Source organism: Euprymna scolopes, chromosome 31, assembly GCF_053919585.1.
Source record: "Euprymna scolopes isolate OS-2025 chromosome 31, ASM5391958v1, whole genome shotgun sequence".
NCBI classification, from domain to species: domain Eukaryota; kingdom Metazoa; phylum Mollusca; class Cephalopoda; order Sepiida; family Sepiolidae; genus Euprymna; species Euprymna scolopes.
In genome coordinates this window covers 41,138,266-41,156,024 of record NC_136512.1, presented here as the reverse complement: position 1 = coordinate 41,156,024, position 17,759 = coordinate 41,138,266, and the positions used below count along the sequence as shown (strand labels likewise).

Genomic DNA, 17,759 nt, shown 5'->3' with positions numbered 1-17,759 from the left:
GTACAGAAATACATATTCCTAATTAACAATAATAATAAAATTAGACTCATTATTTACTATAAGACATTTAAAAATCAAAATCTTATAGTAAACAAGGCCGATAGCCATTAGTCACGTGCTCTCGTGTAATGAATGAATGCGTAAATGTAGGATTGACATGAAATTCTTAAAGATAAACTAAAATGACCGAAAAATGGTCTGAAATGATTAAATGAATAAAAAGTAAATGACTTAGAATGACTTTAATGAATTAAGGATGAATTGAATGACCTTAAGAATGACTTGAATGCTTAAAAAATAACTGGAATCCTTCAAAAACAACTTGAATTATCTGGAGAATGACCTGAATGGCTTTAGACTGACTGGTTGTAAAGTGGGTGATCATTTTACATTAAATTAATACAGAAAAGTGATCCCCCACTTTATATCACAAAGTTACAAACATAAGTACAGCATGTAGTAAGAATAGATACTACACTTTGATCTTGGCCAAAAGGCCAAGAAAAGGATATTTATTTGCCCCCCCCCCCACAGAGCAAATTAGGCACAAGGCCGATTTTTAATGTTAGAAGTGAATGGGAAATAGGGACAAACTCCCCGGGGAGTAGGGGAGCTGGATAGTGACAATTGGTATGAAGGGTTGCCCCTACATTGACCAAGGTCTTATATGTGGGGTTGGTATTTATTTGCTCCCCCAGCGAGAAAATTAGGCACAAGGCCGATTTTTAATGTGAGGAGTGAAGAGGAAATGGGGACCAGCTCCCCGGGGAGTAGGGAAACTGGATAGTGACAATTGGTATGAAGGGTTGCCATTGACCAAGGTCTTATATGTGGAAGAAACCCCACATATGGTCTTTGCTTGCAGTATCTGTTCCGGCAGATACTACACTTCGATCTTGACCAAAAAGCCAAGAAAAGGGTATTTATTTGCTCCCCCACCGAGCAAATTAAGCAAAGGCCGATTTTTAATGTGAGGAGTGAAGGGGAAATGGGGACCAACTCCCTGGGGAGTAGGGGAGCTGGATAGTGACAATTGGTATGAAGGGTTGCCCCTACATTGACCAAGGTCTTATATGTGGGGTGTCCCCCACATATGGTCTTTGCTTGCAGTATCTGCCGGAACAGATACTACACTTTGAGATACTAAATCCTTTATTCATAGACTTCGTGGCTTGGTGGGGAATGCCCTTTTCTCTACCCTGCAACCTCTCTCCCACAGAAGAGACGTTGCGAGCCTATTCTTGTTTTATCGTTATTTCCATGGCAGGTGCTAGTCTGAACTCCAATCTTTGGTCCCCCTCGCCAATCTTTCACGAAAAACACCCGTCTAGCCGAATCCAATGTGAAAATTTTCTCCCACTCTTTATCTGTGCCTAAATCAAAACGTGGATTCCATGAACAAAGCTTCTTTCTTAGAACTGCACGCCTGTGGAACTCTGTTCCGTCTGCCTGCTTCCCACCTGACTACAACTTGGATGTGTTCAAGTCCAACGTTAACAAATTCCTAATGAACCGCCCCCTTAAGTAAATACTTCATCAAATCTCCACACTAACGTAATGTACTTGCAATAACCCTTATCCCTGAGTGGCTTCCGGGCCTTGATAAGTGGTGACCACTGTGTAAAAAAAGAAAAGAAAAGTACAGTGAAAATCAACAATGAACCAAAAACTTAGGCACATGGCCAACTCAAAAGGGGGGATTGTTGGAGTCATTGGTCATCCTTGTCACTCCAGAACTAAACAAAATCAAAAGTTTATCCCAGCTAATATCTTCTTTCACCATAATACCGCATTCACCCTTTCGTACTGGGGGACGTCCTACTTAACACCCAATTTAAAAAACATTTTTTATTGACGTGTAAAAACAAAAAAGATAACAATAAAAATGGTACAATAATTCATTTGTGTCGAGGGCGGGGGAAGAAAAAAGAAAGAAAGGTTGATCTCGGCCAAAAGGCCAAGAAAAGCTTAAAAAGCCAAGAACAGCATCTATTAACAACAGATCTTTGATCTTAACCAAAAAAGGCCAAGCACAAAAGTGTTACGGACAGACCGACCGACCGACTGACCGACCGACCGACGGAGTGACTTATAGAGTCGCTTGCATGCGACTAAAAACAATTCGCCCAACCCTTAACCCTTTAACGCCAGAATATTTTATGCAATAAATACAATTTTTTTAATCATGAAACCCACACGTGCAACTGATGCACGAACATAAACCCCTCATTCACTTGCTGAACCATGCATGAACCTGTACTTTGAAGACCAGTTGGGCTGACAAGCCATAAGAGTAAGAAATATTGTTTTTTTGAAAGGCGACTTGAAAGTACAATTTGGTGGTGAAAAGTTAAAACATTAGACAGAATAATATTATTCATAAATTTAACTGCCCTTTCGTAGAATGCAACTCTGATGATAATATTAAAATTATTAGGCACATTAGTTTTACGACCACTACTCTACGCTGCAGCTTCACTATGCATCTTGTAAACTCTTAGCTCGATTTACCAACGTCTACAAAAATATAACTGCGTCGCCGACTTAAGTAAAATCCTAGTTAATAACACTAAAATAATACATTTCGAAATCAATTTAAAACGATTCTAAATACTCGGAGCTATCGCCATCAAAAGCTTACAATAAAAATATAATACGTTATAATATAATATTGACTATGGAATCAGTTATAATATTTTAAAATAATTAACGTAATACAATTAAATCCTGTGAAATTAATTCTGGTATCAAGAAATTAAAATTCTTAATGTCTTTACTTCGTCATTCGTGAACATAGACCATTTTTTTTTATTTTGACACAGAAAACAATTATCACAAGAAAAATCGAAAAAGTAAAAAAGTATATTTTAACAGAGTGTTTTTATTATGTTAACAATGTTTGCTTAAAATATACACTAGATTATGATTTTTATATATTTTTAATGTTATTTATCATTTAAATTATTTAGATTTCTCCAGATAAAAATATATAATCAGCAATTTACCATTCTGTTTTCCATTTTGTTATGGTACTTGAAATGTAAACAGCCTATAAAAATATTGTAACCCTTTGTTTTAATAGTATCTGTACTTGCCTGATATTCCCTCAAGTATTTGGTTGAGTAGATTATATTTGTCTCATTTTAGCTCATAATCTTTTTTTATAGCATCACTTTGGTGTTAAGCATATACTTAAATTTTCTATTTGGTGTTTAACCCTGTGCTGATGATGAGGCTTTATATACCCCCCAAATGTATCGTCTCAGAAACGTTCGTACATTGATTATTTATTGATGCTGAATTTTTGGAGCCTAAATCAAACACTTTTTCATAAATTATAGCACCTTCATACTTATATACATATACATACATATATATGCATCATATACATGTATATATGGGTGTATATATGTGTAGATATATGTATATACGTGCATACATCTATCTAGCTATATATATATGTCTATATGTATAGGTATTAATTGATTCATGAAGTTCAGATATATTGTTAAAATATACTTTTTCGCAAGTGTTCAATACATGTGTAGAGCTTCTATATAATTTAAAATATATAAACATTGGAAGCAGTCCACAAAGATCGATCCACGTTTCATCATTTTCATCAGAACTGAATCTCTAGGTGTATCAGAATTTTTGTTGGAATTTTTGACACCCCTTACAACGAAACTGCGAATAAAATATAAAAAACTCGTAATTTCTCTTTTAAAAGTGGGTTGTTTATTTTCTTTACGGATTATACTTCCAAAATAAACTATTAAAGTTGTTTTAAAAGTAATAGAAATATTTTTTTTATTTTTTAAAAACAGTAATGAATTTTACGATCTCAATATTTTTCAATTTTTAAACTTTAAAAATCTATCAAAATTTTTCTATTCATTCTATTTTTACGATATTTTCAGGGTCAATGTGAAATTTTATGCTCTTTCCAATAAACCGAATATGATATTTTAGACAAACGTTTTTTTAAAATTCACCCCCCCCATTTTCAAGTGTCTATTAAAAAGTAAATAATTAATTTACTCACCAAAGTTTTATATTTCACAAATTGAAGAGAAAAGGTCAATAAATAATATATTCAAATTTAAAACAAAAAAAAGTAGTGTTTTTTAAAATTTACCTCTAAAGTTCGAAGTTTAAAACCCCTTTTTTTTAAACAACGTTGTTTGTTTTTTCTTTTGTTTTTTTTTAATGAAACGCTGGTTCTTGCTCCTTTAATTGAAAAAAAAATTAGGGCTTGAATTACATTTTTCGAGTAGTTATAAGCTTGGAAAGACAGGGTGTCGAATAAATCACGCCTCCCATTTTGAAATGTCTATTAAAAAGTAAATAATTAATTTACTCACCAAAGTGCTATATATCACAAATTGAAGAGAAAAGGACAATAAATAATATATTCAAATTAAAACAAAAAAAGTAGTGTTTTTTAGAAATTTACCTGTAAAGTCCAAAGTTTAAAACCTTAAAAAAAAAACCCATGTTGTTTGTTTTTATGCTTTTTTTTAATGAAACCTTGGCCCTTGCTCCTTTAATTGAAAAAAAATAGGGCTTGAATTACATTTTTCGAGGAGTTATAAGCTTGGAAAGACGGGGTGGAATTATTTACTATTTTTCACGAAATTTCTGACACACCTACTGAATCTCTACCGTTGAAAAAAAAAAAAAGAACAAAAAAAAATCTTCCCATAAGACCATCGGAAAAAAACGACCCTTATCCTATCTTAGACGTTATTCCAGCTTGTCGGTCATTTTGAAGTCCCCCTCCCCATTTCAAGTACTTAGGCCAGGTTCGTTTTAACACCGCAAAACAGAGAGTAATTGGATCCTACATCTTTTTAGTCAGCAGATGGCAGCAAATAAAGAGTAAATAAAAGCTTTTAAATATTATGTGCAAGCTTCATTTCTTAGTGAACGAAGCTAAAATTCACTATTGACTTTTAATTGAGTTGGTAAATTTATTTACCGGTATTTTCAAACTGATCTCTTACATACATACACATACGCACATACATATAAATATCTATACATAGACATATGCACATGTGTACATACACACACGCATGCACACGCGGATGTATATATATACACACACACATACATACACACATATATCCAGAGAATTTAACATTAGCATTAAGGCACTTAGACAACAATTACTTTTCGACGAACGTACGTTTTCTCATCCGATTAACAAAAACTTAGATTACTGAAATGCATTGCCACTTTTTCTCGAGACCATAACACATGTTGGGTTTTGTAAGAAATCACAAAATCATTCGTTACTTTTTGTTATCATCTCAAAATACACGAAAATTTCACAGAATAAATACGTTTTTTCAGGTTATTTTTTTCCGTTCCCTGTTACGGTATTTACCCCGCCTTACGGTGTTATTTATAATGTTATTTGATTATATACATGTGTATTATATATTGCGCTGTATTTTGTTACGAATTTGTTATGCCCTATCCCGGGGTTCTACTGTATATGCATATATATATATATATATATATATATATATATATATATATATATATATATATATATATATATATATATGGCCCCCTGTACAGCGATCACATGGGTTCAAATAGCGCCCTGCATAATTTACCTTTTTAATGAGAAGATTTTGGGTAGTGGCCCTTCCTGTGTTGTTAGGTAAACGAATGATAAAGTAAGGCAACATTTTTGAATCGTTGTTTTCTTATTCACTGCCCGTAAGATTAGTTCATTTAAGTGTCAGATAAAATAACCCCATCACCAGGCATGCGCGCCAACTCTTTTAAAAGTAGGACTGTTTGAGACATACTCTATCTTCAAGTGGTCATCACTTGGGACAAACTATGATAAAGTACCTCCACTATTACCACAATATAAGACTAAACATGTAAAACAATAGCGAAATGTTTATTGTTGTTGTTCTTTAAATCTTTGATAAACTATATTTTATATAATAAAAGAATTGGAGAATTGCTATTAATATTATCAATGCTATCAACATTTGCCTCTGTCTGGTTAATAAAAAAAGAAAGAAAACATTGAAAAATCAATGAATTTGATCTGAATTATGATTCAAACATCGAGAATAAAATACATGCGTTTTATTTACTTACTTTATTGGACAATATTCAGCTGATGTTTGCACGCTTTCTGGATACAAAATCCTGTTATACTGTTTATTTTCTATAGGGGTCATTCCAAAAGTAAAGCATTCTATTTCTATTCAACTTCAAAAAGTTGAAGAGCTACAAATACGGGAATGGTACCATTAAAACCAACAAACTTTTGTGCTCCAGACTTTATGTTTCTACATAGTTACCACCATTTTCAACGCACTATGCCAGGAATTTAATGACGCATCTCTGCTTCTGACGCACATCTATGACAGGTGTGTCTTTCTTAGAGTATCACACCGTCAATATCTGCAACAGAGAGATAAAGCTTTTAGGTCATGAATGCGTAAGTTCAGTCATCATAACAATGCAATTTTCGATCCCCCCCCCCCCTGCGGGCGGATTAAAAAATAGTAAGTATTACTTTTGGAACGCCCCTCGTATTTTGGCCATCGAAGGAAAATTTTACTGCACTGCGAATTTAGTCAGTTTTGCGCTATGCCAGTATACCACAAAGTCTTTTGGCGGGAAATTCTTCCTTGGATTCTCAGTACACATTTCACATTTTCAGACGATGCAGCCAAACCTGTTTAGTGTTATATTCTTTATTACACTAATAATGTGAATTTAAATCGCAAGAGTTTATTTGAGTTTTATTGTAGCAATTCAGACGTCTTTTGCAACCATGGTTCTTAATCATTTTCGAATACAGAGTGCATACGTTCGTCCCCTGTCTTAAACATACAAGTTTCAGAAACGTACGTACGAGTTTCAGAAACGTATGCAGCTATTAGAACCACGCATGTATTGTAGAGTGGAGATGCAAAGCATAGTAACAATAGTTTCTACTCCAGAGAGTTTTCTTTAGGTTGGCAAATGCATTGAACGCAAACACAATCCTTCTGTTAAGGTCATTTGGTACATTCGAAAGAGAGAATCCAATAAAAATGAATTGACCAACCTTTCAAATTTGGTACGGTTTTTGCTGGTGTTGAGCATCATTAACCAGATTATTGTTGTTGGTATTCGTTTCTCCGATATCTTTCTAGTTCGAATTCTCCCCAGAAAGTCATCGGGTACTTCTGGAAGGAATCACGTGAAGGTTGTCAACAGTGAACGTGTTTCTGTAGAAAGAATTTGACACACAAGGTTGTCAGTTAATCACTTATCTACCATCACCTCGCCATTGTTATAATAAGTTTTGGTGCTACAGTTGATCCATTAAATTTATTTTCTTTAAATTAACGTTGCATATTTAATAGAAAAAGAAATATTTTAATTCATAGTTTTCAAAGAGAAATGTAAATTTACATAGGTCGTCCTAAAAGTAAAGCCGTTTTCTTTAACTGCAAAGGTAGAAAAGCTACGAAGACGGGAGTAGTACCATTAAAACGAGCAACGTTTTGTGCTCTGGAATTTATTTTTGTACATATTTACATTCTTAATGCATTTTCGCCAGGGATTCAATGACACATCTTTATGACGCACGCCCACGGCAAGTGCTGCTTTCTTAAGTCTCATATCGTCAATACTTGCAATAGAGAGATGAAACTTTCAGATCATGAATGCGCAAGTCCAGTCACCATAACAATGAAATTTGCAATCCTCACATCACCCATTCGGACGGTATAAAAATAATAAAATAATAAACATTTGTGTAAAATTGATCCAATTAAACGGAAAGAAAATGAAAGAAAAAATAAATTCGAAACGAGACAAAAATGTTTTTAATAAATGTTATTTTTCACATGGAGAAGATTAAGGTTCATCCAGAAATCATCATAGCCGCATACTACCCATGATTGTCATAAACACTTCGACGAATCTTTTATCAAGTCTCATAAGTGATTGACTTGCAACGATTTATTAAGGTCAACATTTATTGCAATGGCCTATTTACAGTAAACCTCTCTCATCTATCGTTTGACCTATTTCATTTACTTATCTTCCCTTTTTGTTGTATTGTTGTTACTTGTAGTGTTTGATGATCCCACCCTAGTGGGAGTGGAGGAGAAGCGTGGATTGTTTAGTTTTCGAATTACTACTGGTTCACCTCCCAAAGTGACATGACATAAAAACGGGCCACCGACGTTGTCTCATACGAAACAAAGGTTTCGATTTTACTCACATTTACATAGTCCACATAACAGACCATTAAAACAGCAAAGCTACGAAGGACGATGTCAGTGCAAAAGATAACGTTGCAATCTTGGGAAAAATGATCATTATACATGAAATATAGCAGACCACACACGGACACGCTCGTGCGTATGCGTTTATGTAGTGTAATTTGGAGAAATAACCAGTGCTCAATTACTTGCGCAAAAGTTTAAATATATATATTTTTAATTTCAATTATTACTAATTTGATCTTCCATCGGTAGTTTCGGTTTCACAGAAACACTAGAAACTCAGCTCGCAGTGGGTTACGCTATTAAAACATTACTTGCAGATTAAATTACAGTCAGTATCTTTAGTCCAATGGGCCGAGTTTGCAGTGTTTTTGTAAAGCAAAAAGTATCGATATATATATATATATATATATATATATATATATATATATATATATATATATATATATATATATAACTGTGTGTGTGTGTGTGTGAAGAAAATTATAGAAAAGACAAAATATATATTGGCATACATGAATTAATTTGTCAATTCAAAAATAAAACATCGATAAGAGGAGGTGTTATAAATTGTGTTCGTATCTAGTCATTTCAAAGCCTAATGCTTCTCACCAGAAGAGGAGGGATAGCGTTAGAAACATAGATTGCAATGCAATATCTAGCTATGGGTACATTCGTAGGAAAATATTACAATCTCTGGTATATAAAGGGAATGATTGAAGGAGGGTGGGTGGGGAATCCAAGGGTTGTTTTCCATGATAGTTTAAGTTTATGCCAATGTTATATATTTCCTTATTGAATTGACAAATAAATTCATATTTGCCAATATATATTTGTTTTGTCTATAATCTGCTTCATATACTTAAGCTCCACCAAACATGTGAAGCTTCGTACATCTTGATGAGTTTCCTTCAATACTTCTTTAATCCCCCCATATATATATATATATATATATATATATATATATATATATATATATATATATATATATATATATATATATATATATATATATATATATATATTATAAATTAAACGTGGTCAAATCCTTAATAGGTGTGAATTTACATAAAAAGTGTCTAAAATTTAGTCTGTAGAAAAAAAAGTATCATTATAAACAGATATATAAACGTGCACAAACATCTCATTGTGCTTGTAGAAAAAGCGTGTTAGTTCCAAGTCTGATTTCCTTTGCTTTTTATGGTCAATGTGCGCTGCTTGTCCGACCTGCAAAGGGTGTTTATTCCGAAAGCCGTTCTCAACATGGGGAAGGTTGAAAATAAGAAAATGCCTTTCGGAATTACCCCCCCCCCTCAACCTCTTCATGTTAAAAACGGCTTTCGGACATTGCGCACATTAATCCCTTTTTTTTTCTTTTTTTTTTAGCAATGAATCAGAGTCGCGTTATCTATGCAATATTATTTAAAAAAGAAAAGAAAAGAAAAAACAGAAAATAATTAAAAAAATTAATAGTTATTTACTTGTCTCCCCACGAGAGCAATTAGACACTAATGTTTTAAATGTGGGGAAAACTAGCTCCCTTAAAAGAGGCACACAGGATTGGAATCATTGCTTCAGTCTTCAGGGATTTTTTCTACTTTTTAAAAAGATTCTCTAGTGTTTCGTTGTTATTATGTTACAAAATTCAATTTAAAAAAAATGTCACTTGTAAAATTTAATTTGAAAAAAAAAATTCGGCTGAAAGTTGTGACTGATTAAATTCGTTTTGTTTTTATTTCAATAATAAAGAAATAAACTTAGTTATTTATTTTAAAAATAAAATAAAGTGGCACACTAGGTTGAAAAAAGTCCAAGTCTTTAAGAATTTGCCAAAAATAATCGCGACTGTGACTAAAGTTTTATCGTTTATTTTAATAACAGCATTTTTTGCGCTGACACATCTAGTAGATCGCTAGTATAAGAGGAAATATTTAGTAAAAATCGGGAGTTTTCTTCTGTAAATATCTTTATAGGTATGGACTTTAAAAGATATTTGCCAAAAATGACCTCTCGAAACTTCTGAGTAAATTCGTTTATTGTTTATTACAAGATTGTTAATTTATTTTTATTTCGGACTACTAAATAAAAATAAATAAATATATATAATGCTCATCTCAAAAATGAATTCCAATTAAGGAATAAATATATATACAAGATTGTTTTACGATATTTTACGCTGACGGATCCAGTCGATCGCCTGCGTCGAGGTTGCTTTAATCAGCAGAAGTGGCAATTAGTCGTACAATGATCGTACATCATTTTTAGTCTTACATATTAGTAAAACCCTTGTTTCCACTTATTATTGAGTTGTATTTTTCTTTCGAACCCTTACGAGATCACAACAGTTTTACCGTTTTAACTATTTTCAAGTAATGAAACTTGTTTCAAACCCTAAAAGTAACACGTCTATGTGAAAGTATAAGCCAGTGCGAAGTTAGAAACTCCTGTAAAACCTGGTCAATCAGTTTTCTTCAGCAAGTCACGCATGGAAGAAAACACTAGCTCTTTCTTTCCGGTGCTTTCGGGCCGGGGGAAGCAAAAAGAACTCAATGATTCACATACCACATTTCTTCATCTCTCGCATGCATTCTTATGGACTAGCGATCATCAGGCCAACTGCTACTCACATCTATAAACGCATTAGCAAGAACAAGGTAAGCCATATACATAATGCCACGCTGCCAAATACTTAAGTACGTATTACTGACACACGCGTAACGGATATTCACACTATGAACATATTGACCCATACATTTATAAATTTTGTCACTACTAACTCAACCTTCTTCGCCAAACACTTGTTTGCATAAATAACTGAAAATTACTTTTATATCCGTATAAAAATTAGATATAAAAAAGTTTTGTTATAAAATTTCGTTTTTCTCAATTCTCATTTACAAAACTCTGTTCATATTTTAGTGAGTATTTCCTAACTCAAGTTTTAATTTATTTCCATTTTTTTTATGCAAGCATGCCTGCATAGATTTTCATTTTTTTCCTTCTGTAAAGCATAACTTTTATATCCCCATTTATATTAAATGTTGGTGTGGTTCTTAGCAATACGCGAATACGCTATCGTTGTTCATAAAATGGCCTTATCAAGATCATGGACCACGCAACAATGACCCTATAAGTCCTGATAACTTCAGACTTATTTAGACGAAATGAAGGGTTTAAAGTTTTATACATGAATGGAAAGTTCAAAACTGAAGTAGTTCGTCCTGAATGTGCTAGATCTTGGATTCAGTGTCGGAGATGCTTGCTGCTCGGCACTTAATGAGAGTATGATTTCTTCTTCATTTCCTTTGATTTAACCTACTTTTTTATGCCACTATAATTGCGAATTTCGATTCTGATCGATGATTTCTAGTAAGAACAAGATTCATATTTAGCTGTTGGTCATCGAGGGTGGGGGTGGTTGGTAGTGGACATTAGAGTGGTGATTAGATACTCAAGATCTGTTCGACGTCGTTGAAAAACCGCTCCAATTTCATACCTAGACGGCGTTATCATCGTCTTATAAGCGGTGGAACTCGACGAGATAATGTAACATTATTTAATGTTATCGGCACATTTACATGAAGTTTATGATCTCAACAGATTCTGATTCGTAGGTTTTCTTTATATATGCACTAGTAGGAAGACCCAACATTGTCTGGGAATGAATGAGGATCAACGAATGTTTGACATTCCCGTATAATATTGTCATCGAAATCGATAAAATCGCCCACTTTTCAATCCTCTCTGCAGTGATTTAGTCCACAATACACTGTAGTGTACATTGAGAGAATCTACTGTTGATTTTATAATTTATATATTTGGCCAAGCATCTATCACTGCAACGCATACCATTCGTATGTGCCAGTAAAACACATGTTTACACAACTACATACTTAGAGAACGCATCTGTTAAACCTAGCATACTAATATGGGGCGAGATGGAGATGGGAGCAACCCTAGTTGAAGTCAGTGTCCCTAGCGATGTCTGCCTAAACGGTTCTGAGAGGCAGAACAGAACTAATACCAAGGTTTTATGCACAACATGAAAATAATCTGGAACTTTTAGAAAGACTTCAGTCATTCCAATAATCATAAGAGCTATTGGCAGCACACACACACACACACACACACACACACACACACACACACACACACACACACACACACACACACACACACACACACACACACACACACAACTGACATAAGAACGAATATAATATTGCTGAATTTTTTAAAGATAAAATTTAAAATTTGTATTATTTTAATTTTTTTAACTACTGTTCTCATGTTGAGTGTTATTTATAAATTTTTTAGGCCGATGTAACCCCCAACCTTCTCTAGGTGAATCTTGTCGATTTCATTGCGTACAGATTCGTGGCGTAACGGATAAAGTAATAGGTAAATTTCGGTGCTATATGACACATTTCTGTAAGTTGAATGTGAAATTATCAGTGCGGACGATCAACTGCGAATTACTTAAGATTTCTACTCGGTCATAGCTGACGAAACAAGAGCATGTTACTCCTGTGGATTAAATAAAGTTCCATTCAAAATTCCGTACAGATTCCTCAGTTCGACAAAAAGATTTCCAAGTTCAACTAAAATACCCGAGGAAGGTTGGAAGTGACATCGGCCAAAGGACACTCAGTACAATAACAGCAGTCTGAATAATCTAAATAACACAAACGAATATACCCTATAGGCCAAGTGCAAGATATATCTAAGCTATTACACTTTAAAGTCCAATTAGAATCCTAAAATATCTCTATGTTGGAGTATCTGAAATAGCTGGTAAATGATTGGCATCAGGTAGGATGCCCCATCCCTAGTAAAAACAAAATAAAATAAAATAAGCAATGATTAAATGGACATATCTATAAACATTTTCGTCGGTCTGTCAATCCTAAGTTTAAAGCAACATTTTGTTGGCCTGTTACGCTTAAGTTTAAAATCATATTTTCGTGATTAAATGCATATCTTAAAATATATATATATTTTTTTTGTATGGAAGTTTTCTTAATAATAGTGGAAAAATGATGACTTCAAAAAGATTGTAGTTTTTTTTTAATATCCCAGTTATACATTTCGATAAAAGTTAATATAAAGACATGCTTATCTTGAACTAGTAGGCGGACCCGACGTTGTCCGGGATCGAATGCGGATCAACAAATGTTTCCCACTTCCATTACTTTTATCGTTATCGTAATCATTGAAACCGCCCAGTTTTCAATGAAATCGATTGATTGCTTTCTCTAATCGGAGACCCAACGCGGTGCACCAGGAGGAAGCATCGCATGCCTCCCCACAATGACTTAGTCTCCAATACATTGTAGTCTACATTGCACTGTAGAACCTACGATTGATTTTCTAAAATTATTTTATACTAGACTATCGTGACCTGTTGAGTTAGTATATGTTATAGCTAGCTATGAAATAGTGAGTATACAGAATTAATGTATAAAAGTAAAAAAATTGAATGCACTCGCACCAATAAAAACATGGCGACCAGTCAAAACAATACGGAATACATTGGATAATAAATTCTTAACATCATTGCCCTTAGATTAAATGAAAACTCCTTTACAGAAAAAATTAAAAAAAAGGAGGGAGTGTACATTGTACAGGTCCACCCTATTTTTTGTGTGTGTATCAACAGCCTTAAAACTATCAGGAAATAATATTTAACTGATTAAGTAATATTTAATGATGAAACCTTTTCAAAGCAAATCTTTAAAACAACGAAAAGTCCTCCGACATTTTGAAGTGTTTCTACGTATTTTAAAAATCTTTAGGGCTTATGACCCCACCCACCCACAATTTACATTTTCTGCCCAACTCCCCCGCTACCAAACTTGAAAAAATGCTAACGATTACATATCTCGCTACGCCGCCAAAAATGGGGTCTCATTTTACGTTAAATTTATATAGGAAAGTGATCCCCTACACTAAAATTTTAAATTTTAACTATTGAAAAAAAAATCCTTCTTTCATATTATCTTTAAAGACTGTTGAAACATATTAGCCCCCCAAAAGTAGATTTTGATTTATTTTTAGGAGGTAAACTACGCTGGGTTGGATCGTAATAAATCCAAATAGTTTTTTTAAATATGTAAATTGATCAAGTAGTTTTTTTTTACATTAGAAAAATATATTTGCTTTGTTTTTTGTTTGAAAACAATTTCAACTTGCAATGAAAATTACAAATAAAATAATCGTAAATAAATAATTTTGGACATAAAAAAGGTATTAAAAAAACAAGTTCTAGTTGTAATCACACAAAACTTAGCCAAAGAAAATATTAAAAAAAAAAAACAATATGTAGGTGCACCTAAATAATCGGCAACCCCTTACAATTTTTTCATTTTCGTCTTTTTTTCAACTATTTCTGTAGATTATTGGACACTAAGTTACCAGATTATAAAATAAATCGAAAAAAAATCAATATTTAAAGATTTGGAAGGGGTTCAGTTCCACACTTCTAGTAAATCGATCCCCCATTTTCAGAACTGATTTACAGCCCCGATTTGACGTTGGCTCCTTAAGCCACCCCTATTATTATTATTATTATTATTATTATTAGGAACTGACTAGGAAGAAAATGCATGGAAGGTTCTTCCAGGATATAGCAGAAGTGGCTGATGAAAGATCATGGCAATGGCTTAGAGCTGGGTATCTGGTTAAGAGTACTGAAGCTTTTGTTTGTGCAGCACAAGAGCAGGCATTAGGAACACGATTGTTTTTTTTTTTTTTTTTTTTTTTTTTTTTTTTACACAGTGATCACCACTTATCAAGGCCCGGAAGCCACTCAGGGATAAGGGTTATTGCAAGTACATCACGTTAGTGAGGAGATTTTATGAAGTGTTTAATTAGGGGGGCGGTTCATTAGGAATTTGTTAACATTAGACTTGAAGACATCCAAGTTGTAGTCCGGAGGGAAGCAGGCAGACGGAACAGAGTTCCACAGGCGTGCAGTTCTAAGAAAGAAGCTTTGCTCATGAAATCCGCGTTTTGATTTAGGCACAGATATAGAGTGGGGGAAATTTTTCACAGTGGATTCAGCTAGACGGGTGTTTTTCGTGAAAGTTTGGCGAGGGGGGACCAGGGATTGGAGTTCAGACGAGCACCTGCCATGAAAATAACGATAAAACAAGGATAGGCTTGCAACGTCTCTTCTGTGGGAGAGGGGTTGCAGGGTAGAGAAAAGGGCATCCCCCACTAAACCACGAAGTCTATTTTGTACTCTGTCAAGGCATGATAGGCTGTTTTTGGCAGCTCCTGCCCAGATATGGCAACAGTATTCCATCCTTGGCCGTACTTGGCTTTTATATAGATAGAGAATTGCATCAGTAGTGAGATATCTTCTGGAGCGGTAGAAGGATCCCACCATCTTTCCTGCGACCTTGGCAACAGACTTGATGTACGTGTTCCATTTCAGATCAGGAGTAAAGGTCAAACCCAAAAGCTTGTCAAAACACGGGGCCTCACCCAGACGAGAGCCATCCATCACAATTGATGCCAGCTGGGGATCAGAGCGTTGATGATGTAAGGATAGGAGTTTGGTTTTAGATGCATTAAAGGTAACTAGCCACATCTTCCCCCACTGAACCACGCGCTCGAGATCAGAGGAGAGAGAATCCGAGAGAACTTCGTCATTTACAGCCTTTGATGTGTTGCCGTAGATGGTCGTGTCATCAGCATAGATGTCAACGAATGATTTAAGTATGTGTTTAGGGAGGTCATTGATGTAGATCAGGAAGAGAGTTGGGCCGAGGATTGACCCCTGAGGGACTCCAGCATTTATATTGCAGGCCTCCGATTTTTGTCCATCTACCACTACTCTTATGAGCCTATCGGAGAGAAATGATTTAATGATTGAGAAAACATTTCCAGTTATACCGTAGCTGGAAATCTTGTGAAGTAGACCCTTATGCCATACTTTGTCAAAGGCCTTTGATATGTCAAGAGCAATTACCCTAGAAAGGAAGCCTTTGTCAAGAGATTCACTAATCCTGTGGGATATAACCGTCAGCACATCTGCGGTAGATCTTGCAGAGCGGAAACCAGATTGTTCAAAAAAGTGGGTGCTGCATAATGCCGGATTTGTGGTAAGACATCAGAGTCAATTGCGCACCTTGCAGCAGGATGTAGTGGACTGGTCCAGAGAGAGTACCGCAAAAGACACGATCGCATGGGACTCCGGATATATTGGGAGGTGTGTAAGAGGGTTGGGATGAAATGTGCTGGAAAATGGTTTGAGAAAGTGCCTGATGAAGTGAGAACAAGTGAGGATGGTAAGGTAGAGGTATGGTGGGACAAAAGTGTCATAACGACCAAGCAATTGGAACATAATCGTCCGGATTTGGTCGTCATTGACAAGGTTTAAAAAAAAAACTGGCAGATTGTAGACTCCTCAGTACCCTGAGAGAGAAGGAGAATGAGAAGTGGAGCAATTATGCTCCATTGGCCTTGGAGATAAGGCGTATACACGAGGTTAAAACACAAATAATCCCGGTCGTAGTTGGTACACTAGGAGTATTATCAAGTCGTCTGGAAGTGTTGTATATTGGTTTATATTGGAGGAGATGATATATTAAAACGTGTCATGTGTTATCTAGTGGATGTAAGATATTGTTCTTTTAACAGACAGATAATAAACGTATAAATCGTATGTATGTTGTTTAGCTAGAAGGACATGATATTGACGTGTAAACTGAGTCATGTTGTATCAGACTTATCACAGGGGATATTTTTACAGTTCATCTGTAAGAATAATACTATGTTTCATACTTTTTTCTTGAAGAGTTCTTCTGTATCTTCCCGCTGCTCCGTGACGAACCATGAAGCGATCAGCACCATATAATTGAGACATCTGTTCTTATTTGTGAAACCATTAAAACAACTCTTTATATTTTTATAATATAAATTTATTACAGTTGTCTCAAATGGTTTTCACATGATCTGCAGTTAGTCTACATCTTCTGTTCATACAGCCCGCTCCTAGCTGTCTGTCCACCCCTGTCCGCTCTGGTGGTCAATCCTCAACACTCTGAATCTCTCCAAAACTAACTACATCACGTGTTCTCTTACGTCACCTAATTACGTATCTCAGATCAACCTAATGTTTCCATCTAGTTATTTGTTTATCCAAATCCAAAAGAATTTTTACATCTATTTTCTATTTTCGTATTTCTATTTTGCGATTCACACGTCAATCATTTATTTCCCAGTTTAATTGTTTATTCTTCTAATCATAATAACTGATCCAGCGGCAATGCGTCGCTCAAATCAATTAATAAGAATAAAATAACAATAATAATAATGTTTTGACCCTTGACCCCGCTTGCCACAGTTAACAGATACTACGCTATGATCACAGCCTAAAGGGTCATAACATTACAGAAGGACAATTGAAAAAACTACAAATCCCCGATGTTTTAGGTGGCCTTCAAACCTCTACAGTTATAGGTACCACCAACATCCTTAGGAAAACCCTTG

General features: G+C 34.7%; 1 pseudogene; it reads right to left on the bottom strand.

The window, feature by feature from the left end:
* Positions 1-372: 372 nt before the first annotated feature.
* Positions 373-510, bottom strand: LOC145255935 (U2 spliceosomal RNA; annotated as a pseudogene).
* Positions 511-17,759: the final 17,249 nt, after the last annotated feature.